The sequence below is a fragment of the Cornus florida genome, unplaced genomic scaffold (assembly GCF_030987335.1).
Source record: "Cornus florida cultivar Cherokee Brave unplaced genomic scaffold, ASM3098733v1 CherokeeBrave_3.0.0_Hap2_Chr11, whole genome shotgun sequence".
Classification (NCBI taxonomy): Eukaryota; Viridiplantae; Streptophyta; class Magnoliopsida; order Cornales; family Cornaceae; genus Cornus; species Cornus florida.
In genome coordinates, this window is record NW_026775581.1 from 74,964,685 (window position 1) to 74,974,468 (window position 9,784).

Here is a 9,784-nt window from a genome sequence, read left to right on the forward strand (position 1 = left end):
ATCCAGACTTAAGATCAAATTTAGAAAATATTACAGCAGATTGTAACCTGTCTAAAAGATCTTTGATGTTGGGAATTGGATATCGAATCCAGCTTAAAGCAAGATTGAGTGGTCGATAATCAATAATCAATCGAGGAATTCCTCTTTCTTTTTCAGCATTTTTATTGACATAAAAAGCTCTGCAACTCCATGGGGAGTGGCTGTCAGTGACAAGCTTCTTTGCCATTAAAGAGCTGATTTCAGTTTTGCATAATTCCAAGTAGTCAGCTTTCATGTGGCTGGGACTAGCTTTAGAAGGAATCATGAGATCGGTAAATCCCTTTTCATAGGGTAAAGAAACAATATGCTTCTTTCTGGCCCAAAAAGCATTAGGAATCTCACTACAGATTTCCTTTAGAAAGTTTTGTCGTATTGACTCAATTTTCTGTTGCTCAGTGGGTTGTACCAATCTTTGATTAATTGCTAAGGAGGATACCTCCTTTTGCAAATAATTCAGTTGCTTTTCCTTAAAGATAATGTTTTCTTTAAGAACATTGATATGCTTATTTACTGGTGGGGTCAAAAACTGAAAAGTGATTGATTGGCCATGTAAAATAGAGCATATTCCATGAGAATCAATTTTCTCAATTGGCATGATTAAAGCTAAAAAGGGGGTGCCCAAAATAACTTGTTGTGCCAAATTTCTGATGAGTAAGAAAGTAGATGGTAAACAAATACCTTCTTTACAAATGAAAACATGATTAAGTTATACTTAATCTGCATCTTACCACCACTAGCACTGGTAAGACCTTGAGTGGTTTTCTCAAAATATTAAGTAGGAACCAATCCTTCCTGTATACAGTTCATATCTGCACCACTATCAACTAAGGCAATAGCATTAGTGATGGTGTACTCTTGATTAATTACCAAATTGATAGATATATATCATTTTTGGTAAGTAACTTGATTCAAGAGTTGAAGATAATTCGTGCTTTCGAATTGAGGGACTTCAATCTGGGATGATGAAGTTTCAGTTACAGATGTTGCTTTTAAAAGAGTAATTTCCAGTTCCATCTTAGTTTGACGAGACTTTAACTGGCGAATTTCTTCTTTTAAAAGATTAATCTCCATTCTGAGATCAGGGAGATTAGCAGGACGAGAATTTTTTCCTTGGTGTTCTAACCTGCTTAGAACTTCTTTCATGCTGTAATGATTTTCTGCTCTCAGAAAATCTAGATTATCCATATCTTCATTAGGAGCAGGTTGTGCCAGAGCAGAACCTATTTCAAAGACTTTTATCTTGGTTTGAGGATTCAGGATATGATCTATAAGATCCAATAAAGATTGTTGAGTCGAGGTTAAAACATTTAAGCTTAACCCATTCATTTCAACAATTGCTTTATAATAATCATCATGAGAGGGATTACAGGAACATCTCGAATTTCCATCTTCTGCTTCAGAGGAAGAAGAAGATTGTAAATCCATAACAACATCCCCATAATCAGCTGATGACTCTGATTCAGAAGAACTAGTATTAAGTAACAATTTACTTAATTGAAGTCTTAGTTCATCTTCTATGTGAAGACTACTAAGTTTCTACTTAGTTTTGCACTTGTTTGCATAGTGGCCTATGCATCCACATTTGAAACATTTAGCCTCAGCTTTGGGCTTTCCTTTACCCTTTGTTTTAGGATTATATTTCCTTTTAGGCTTAGTATACTGTCGAGAATTATCCTTTTCCTTTGAATAATTCTTTCTTTTAGAATACTTCCTTTTATAAGGCTTTTCAGCCTTATTTCTTTTCCTAGGTTTAGGATAAGATAAGGGAGTCTGGTAGGCAAATTGATCACAAAATTCACCTACTTCCTTTATACCAGTTAATCTTTGTGCTTTTAACTGGGATTGTAACTTCAGATCATTACAGAGAGCTAGACCTTCCTGGATTACAATATTGACTAATCCACCATAGGTATAGTTTCTGTAAGGGATAGAGATACCATTATTCATATCTCTAAGCTTTTTCCTGATTCTTTCAGCAAAGAAGGTTGGTAAACCATCCACAAACTTTGCTTTCCAGTGCTCATGATTTGCATCATTAAGCTGGAGAACCTTTGCCAAGAATACATCTTTATACCACCGAAAATGAGTTAAAGATGGACATCTCAAATTCTGTAGAAGTTCACGACTCCTTTCACTATTAGCTCCTTCTAGGCCAACAAAATGTTGGATAATAGTGGTGATGAGAGTGTAAACCGCATCTGGAGCAGGTCCTGGTTGTTGAGTAGCTTCATCTTTAACGATCTTGGTAGCAGAAAAGATTTCAGCTTTCTGAATATCAGTGAGAACATTATCCCACCATCCTTTAAGGATTCCTGTAAAACCAGCAACGACAAATTTAGCAATGGTTGGGTCAGTGTTGTGGTTTATTTTACAGACTTGGCTATACATCAACATTTGATGAATAACCTCGTAAATCTGATAATCAGATTTCCCATCTATGTTCCATTCATAAATGGACTTTCCATGAAAAGATTTCTGTGTATGAAAATAATCTTCTTCATACAAGATATCTTGAGGTGTGGGTCTAGGATAATAATATCTACTCGGAGCAGGTGCTGTATTGGAGTGAATATTCTTATCATAGACAATTCTGTTTAACTCAGGCATCTGAGTAAAATCAGTTTGAAAAGCCTCAATATGAGGTAACACATCAGAATCAGAACCTATTTCAGATTCATCATGGGATAAAGTCTGAATTTTAAGTCCTTGAATTTTCTGAGTAAGAAGAGTAAGAAATTCTTCATTCTTCTTAGGATGTGTAAGATTGAAGCCTTTAACTTCAATTGCAGGTTTGACCAATGCTTTGGATAAGGAAGCTTCTGGAGGAGAAGACTTAACAGTAATACACTTAGTATTAATTGTATTTAATACCGTGCCTATTCCTGTTTCAATTCTCCCAAGTTGGGACCCTATCGTTTGCGTACAAACATTAGTATAATTGTTCTGCATGTAAACATGAGAAATGTCTTTTTTAGTAGCATTACCGGACTGATCAATTATTTTAGGTTGGCTATAAGCCTTGGTTTCCACTTTTGCACCACTGTCAGGGTCAATTCTTTTCAGAATGAGATGTTCAGTGGGAGGATGGACAGAGTGATAAACCTTATCTTCAGATGTAGTCCATGGTTTGAGAAAATCATCCAATATGTTGATATTAACAAAAGAATGATTGGTCATATAAAACCAAGAAACAAAAGGTATAACCATTTTGCGTTCTTGTAGAGAGTCATAAAATTGAGTTTTAAAAAGCTGTAATTGATTTTGGTCAAAAGCTTTAAAATACTAATTTCTGAATTCTTTATATTGATCCTGTTGAAATTCAGTATTAATGGCAATTCTATCTGGGACAAAATCCATTAAAACTAATATTCATGAGGGTCATTTATATCTGTAGGATCATCAAATTGATCCTTGACAGAATATAATAATAATTGTATAAGATAAGAAACTGAAACTTAGACAGACTTATAGAAAACTTTCTTCTTTATTGAACTTCCAAACTAGTACAGAGAGAAATATTACAAGAGGAAGAAAGGAAAATTGAAAAATACATTAAAGGGAAACTTTGCCTTCTATTTATACAGAAAATGGACTTGAAATTAACATTTTGAAGTCCGCATAGTGCATGGGATCGTGTGCTTGAATAATGCAGTCGGTCGGCCCACCACTAAGTGCTGCTCCTTATCTGATGGAAAGTAGACATCGGATTAACGCAATACTGTAGAACCAAAGGAAAAGTCCTTTGTCTTCTTCTATCGGCAGGATAAGAGGAATCTTTACTTTTTGGGTGGATTCATCTTTTCCTTCAAGTGGCTGGTGAGAAAGTCCCAATAATCAGCTATTGTGGGTTCATCTTCAGAAATAAGATCTTCATTGGGATCTTGTGCATAACCAGCTAGACAGGAAAACTGATTACCATCTTGACTGGTCTGGCTAGAGACTGATATCATGGAGGCATCATCTCTTACTGTCGATGTGGAGCAATCAAAAGTTGTAACAAATTTATTCCTCATAAAATCCATGCATTTAACCATTAAATCTGCTTCGGTAATTAATGGTTGTTGCTTTCTGATCATATCTTTAACACGTTCAAATGGGTTAAAGATTTCTGGTTCTGGAATAGTTAACTTTGGAACCTTATCCATGTATTCCATTGTTTTCTTTCTGATAAGATGGAGGAGGGCTTGGATAGGGTCTTGAGTCATACCTGACCACCATCGGTAATAAAAGATCCTCTGAAGGACTGGTAACTTGTCAGTGGTATAACCACATTGGAAATCCCATTTCCAAATCCAAGGGATTCCAAATTTAGTAAAGAACAATAGGGTGGATTTCCCTACAGGAATATTATCCTGTCCCCTTAATTGAGGATGAAATTGTTGCCATGGCAAGTATAACTGCCTAATTGAGTCTGGCAAAATATCCAGATCAGGGCCAAATATAGCCCACCAGGGTATAACCTAGTTTGGGAAATCAGCCTTAACTGATTGAGGGCATATCTTGAAGAACCAAGAATGCTTATGCTTCGGATTTTGGTAAAAGAACGAATAGGTCCAAGCTGAGATATAATCCCAATAATTGTAACTGTGACCATAGGATATTTTTCTTGGCAAATTAGGATTTAATCCCCAGTCACTAGGCCGTATAAGCCTCTTAAAGATAGCTTTACTATAAATAAGAGGACTATCTTTGGAATTCGGAAATTGTTTCGTGTGGTTGATCTCCACAGAGGAAGTTTCAGTAAGAATGGGTTCATAGATATATCTATGGCGACCATCCAGTGCAGCATATTGTTGTGTTTGGAAATATCTGGATTTCACTTCCCAAGGATCTGGCATCCATTGCTCATCCTGAGAATCCAGTACCAATACTGTCTGAATATACCTTTGATTAGGTATCAAAAGAATTTCTTGTTCAAGAACCTCTTTCATGGTTCGTTTTTGTTGTTTCTGTTTTTGTGAACTGCTGCTGCCTTTAGAAGGTATGCTGAGCAAATCAGCAACATGATCCAAATATGGAAATTGATCATCATTTAGTGGTATAACCACTTTGGCCTTAGCCTTGTTTTTGCCACGAGCCTTTGGAGTATTACCCCGGCCCTGTCCATGAGGGGGCTGATTCATGAACCCTGCAAAAATTCACGAGTTAGAAAATCAGGTAAAGAATTAGAACTGCCTTTAATATATTCAATAGAAAAATCAAAAGCAGATAAATCAGCTTGCCAATCAGCAAATATCTGTTTGGAAACTAAATTCTTTACATCTTTTTCCAGTACTTGTTTAGCAGCACTACAATCAATGCGTAACAAGAATTTCTGATTGATTAAATCATCTTGGAATTTATAAATGCATTTAACCAAAGAAAGAATTTCTTTTTTGATGGTTGAATAATTCAGTTGTGCATTTTTCCAAGTTCCTGAAGTGAAGCGAACAAGCTCCTCTGTTTCTGTATTTGGATTCTTCTGTTTAAGAATACCACCATATCCAATATTGGATGCATCTGTTTCCACAATTTTGAACCATGAAGAATTGGCTAGAGCTAAGCAAGGAATTTGTTTTGCTCTGAGTTTAATCTTCTGGACTGCCTTGGTGTGTTCCAAAGTCCATGGGGAAGGAGATTTCCTTAACCTGGTATACAAAATTGCTGTATCCTGTGCAAGATCTCTGTAGTGATTTCGAATATAATTCAAACTACCAAGAAATCTCTGAAGTTGAGTTTTATCCTTAATTTCATCGGGAAATTTAGAAGCAAACTCAATACTGTGATCAATAGATCAACATTATAAACATTTGAAAATTTTCAAAGATGTTATTTACCGAAGTGGTTTAGTAGTTTCTACGGCCTAGTGACTGGGGATTAAATCCTAATTTGCCAAGAAAAATATCCTATGGTCACAGTTACAATTATTGGGATTATATCTCAGCTTGGACCTATTCGTTCTTTTACCAAAATCCGAAGCATAAGCATTCTTGGTTCTTCAAGATATGCCCTCAATCAGTTAAGGCTGATTTCCCAAACTGGGTTATACCCTGGTGGGCTATATTTGGCTCTGATCTGGATATTTTGCCAGACTCAATTAGGCAGTTATACTTGCCATGGCAACAATTTCATCCTCAATTAAGGGGACAGGATAATATTCCTGAAAGGAAAACAACAATCTCAGAATCAAATTCCAAGAGGAGTCTACGAGAAAGCCCCAATAGGTATGTCTCGTCGCCAATTTGGAATTGAATTCAGCCCAACCCCATCAGAAATGGGAATCGGAAATGAATCTGTCAAGGATCAATCTGATGATCCTACATATATAAATAACCCTCATGAATATTAGTTTTAATGGATTTTGTCCCAGATAGAATTGCCATTAATACTGAATTTCAACAGGATCAATATAAAGAATTCAGAAATTAGTATTTTAAAGCTTTTGAACAAAATCAACTACAGCTTTTTAAAACTCAATTTTATGACTTTCTACAAGAACGCAAAATGGTTATACCTTTTGTTTCTTGGTTTTATATGACCAATCATTCTTTTGTTAATATCAACATATTGGATGATTTTCTCAAACCATGGACTACATCTGAAGATAAGGTTTATCACTCTGTCTATCCTTTTAATTATTATTTTTTTTTAGAAGAAGTTTTTAGAGAGAAAAACTTAAAGAGACGGGATTGATAAGAGACAAATTTAGAGAGAGAGGATTGTGAGAGAGAGAATTTTAGAGAAAGAAATGAGTTGAGTGCAATATAGAATAGATGTGTGTTGTGTGTTTATTATGTGATGGGTGAAATATGGGTAGAATATGGTTAACCATATTTAACCTATCTTGATCCTCAAATTAAGTGGTTAAAAATTACCCAACCCATCTTGACCCTCAAATTAAATATGGTTCACCTATAATCATAAAAAAGCGAGCGAATATGGCCAGGTTGATAGTTCATGACCCATTTTGCCACCCCTAAATTGCTACATAATGAAGTTTACGTGAGCACGCAAGAGCTTCCCATAACCCAGCCAATTGAGAAAAGCGAGTGATAAAAGCTTGAGAAGGAAGTCTTTGATAACCATATATATATAGCTTTCTGTATCCCACTAGAGACCAGATAAAGTGATCAGTGAAAACACCTTGCATATATATATATATGAGGGGGAAAAAAACACATACACACACCCACTGATATGATCTTGGAATTAATGCATTATTATCACATGGAACATATATCAGTGAAAACAATCTATCATATCCATATGATAAATTTATTTTGCCATCATTAGGGGTATCTCTCTCTCTCTGATCATATATATATATATATACACACAACACACAATGCATGGCTGAAACTATATATATATATATAACAAAACTGTCAAATTAATACCTAATTATCTAAATAGAATGAACTGAAACAATCACCCCATAAACTAGGCTCGAAGTTTGCTAGAGGGCGAAAAGTTTGGGTCTGGCAGTTCCTAGGATTATTAGTTGACGCCATTTCAAGATGGGATAAAATTCAAGGGCTATGTAAATTTGTAATACACACTTGTATGTATACGCATGTATATTTATAGAGAGAAGTGGAGTGATGTTCAAATGTGACGTCTTACAGGTTGGTTGTTTGAACGGCAGATCCTCTCCTGTTCAGCAGCATGGATATGTTTGAACGGCAAATCCTCTCCTACTCACAAGCATGGCTATACATTGGACGGAAATTCCATAAGTATTATATACTTTTTCGTAGACTAAGACACTTGGGCTGCTTTTGGATACATATGAGAGAGAGAAAAAAAAATACTATTAGTTGGGGGAGAAAAAAAAAAACAAAGAAATAATAGTAATAATTTCTACCATATGTATTATATATTTTTTCGTACATTAAGACAATTCATTATACAAAGGAAAGTATAAATTAACAAAAATTATTAGATGATTTTGGACCATTAGTATGTTAATGAGTAAAAATTGAATTTTTAAATAAAAATATCTTAATTAAGATAACTTAATTTGAAGTCACTAGAACATTTTAATATATAAAGATTGAATCTTTGAAATAAATGAGAGTTTTAGTTAAACTTATTCGAGTCTCTTATAAGTTAATAAGTAAAAAATACCTAGTAAAAAATTAAAAAAAAAAAAATAAGTTAAATATATTTGGGTCCACTTTAAAATCACAAAAACTATTTTAATTTTTAAAAATTCGGTGCACATAACTAGAATATGATCCACATGATGAAGGGAAGAGTCACACATCGGTAACGGGCTAGGGCCCAAAAAGAAACATGTTAAGTCAACCTTTCTACTCCTTATGTTTTTTAAACATGATATTTGTAAATTGCCTTTTAATTGTTCAATATGTGGACCATTACGTGCTAGGAAGATGCTAAACATCATAAATAATTGTATCACAAAAGTAAATAAAATTAGGTGGTAATGAGGTGGCTACATGACTAATAATTTGACAATTTATGTATTATGAAAGTAATTTTTTGAGGGAATAGAAGATATGATAGAGAGAAAAAATAAAAAGATAATTATCATTGAATAGGAAAAGGTAATTTATCATTTTATTTTTGTTTAGGGATGGCAACGGGGCAGTTTAGGGCAGGGAACGCCACCCTCTAATACCCTTAATTTCGGAAAATTTATTTAATTATTTTAATTGCATTTTATTTAATTATGTGGCTATTTGTTTATTTGCTTTTATATTTAATTGTGTGTTTATTTGATTATTTATTTTATTAAATTAATAATTGGTTTGATTTAAATTAATTAATCTTGGCTAAATGTGTATGTGGTAATTAAATTAAATTAATTGAAGTGCTTAATTGATTAATTAAGTTGTTTGTTTATTTTATTTTAAAATGTTATGGATTTGGGGTATAGTCCGTGGACCAACTATATGGGTCTTGGACTATTTGAGTGAGATCCTAAATGAGTTGGATAGTGACCCATGAAGATTAGTAGTTATATATATAATGAGGTGTATATATATATTTATATTATGTTCATTAAAAATAATTATTTATTATATTAGTTACCTAGTTTGAGATTGTCATATGTATGTTAGGTCTATAATATATGTAGTATATATCTCTATATATATACACACACACACACACACACACATATAAAGTAAGTCTAGAAAGAGAAAAGAGAAAAAGAAAGAGAAAGAAAGAGGAAGAGAGAGAAGGAAAGAAGAAGAAGAAGAAGGATCATCAGAGTGGACGACAGTAACTGAAGGTTGCCAGCGTTAGAGAATAAGAACAAGGAAGGAGTTTAACTTTCGATCCGAAAATTTAAGGCAAGTTCTTTATTCTACACTTCTTCCTTAGATATGTGATCTATATGTCTCTAGTATAACTTTAGGGATGATTAAAGATTATTAAAATCTGAATCCATGTATAAATTGATTTAGAGCATAGGTTTTTATGGGTTTATATTCATATTTATTCTTGATGTATGATTTTGTAAATTCATGACTTATATATGATTTTTAATGGATTTCTACATATTATAATAATGTAAATTCGTGCTTGGATGTTTATTGGACTTAGTAACTGTAGACACTAAAATTTTAGTGGGCTTTGGTTTTGACAAATGGACCCATCAAATATGGGTTTAATATTTAATTAAGTTATTTAATTGGCCCAAGCTTGGTCCACTTAAATTATTTAATTAGCCCAGTTCAGATGATTAAATGAAAAGATAATTATTCCTAATAAAATATATTTGGAATAATTATATTTAAGG

At 33.6% G+C, this 9,784-nt stretch overlaps 1 pseudogene; it reads right to left on the minus strand.

The window, feature by feature from the left end:
• Nucleotides 1-7,564, minus strand: part of LOC132284976 (valerianol synthase TPS1B-like) — a 30,690-nt pseudogene extending 23,126 nt beyond the window's left edge.
• Nucleotides 7,565-9,784: the final 2,220 nt, after the last annotated feature.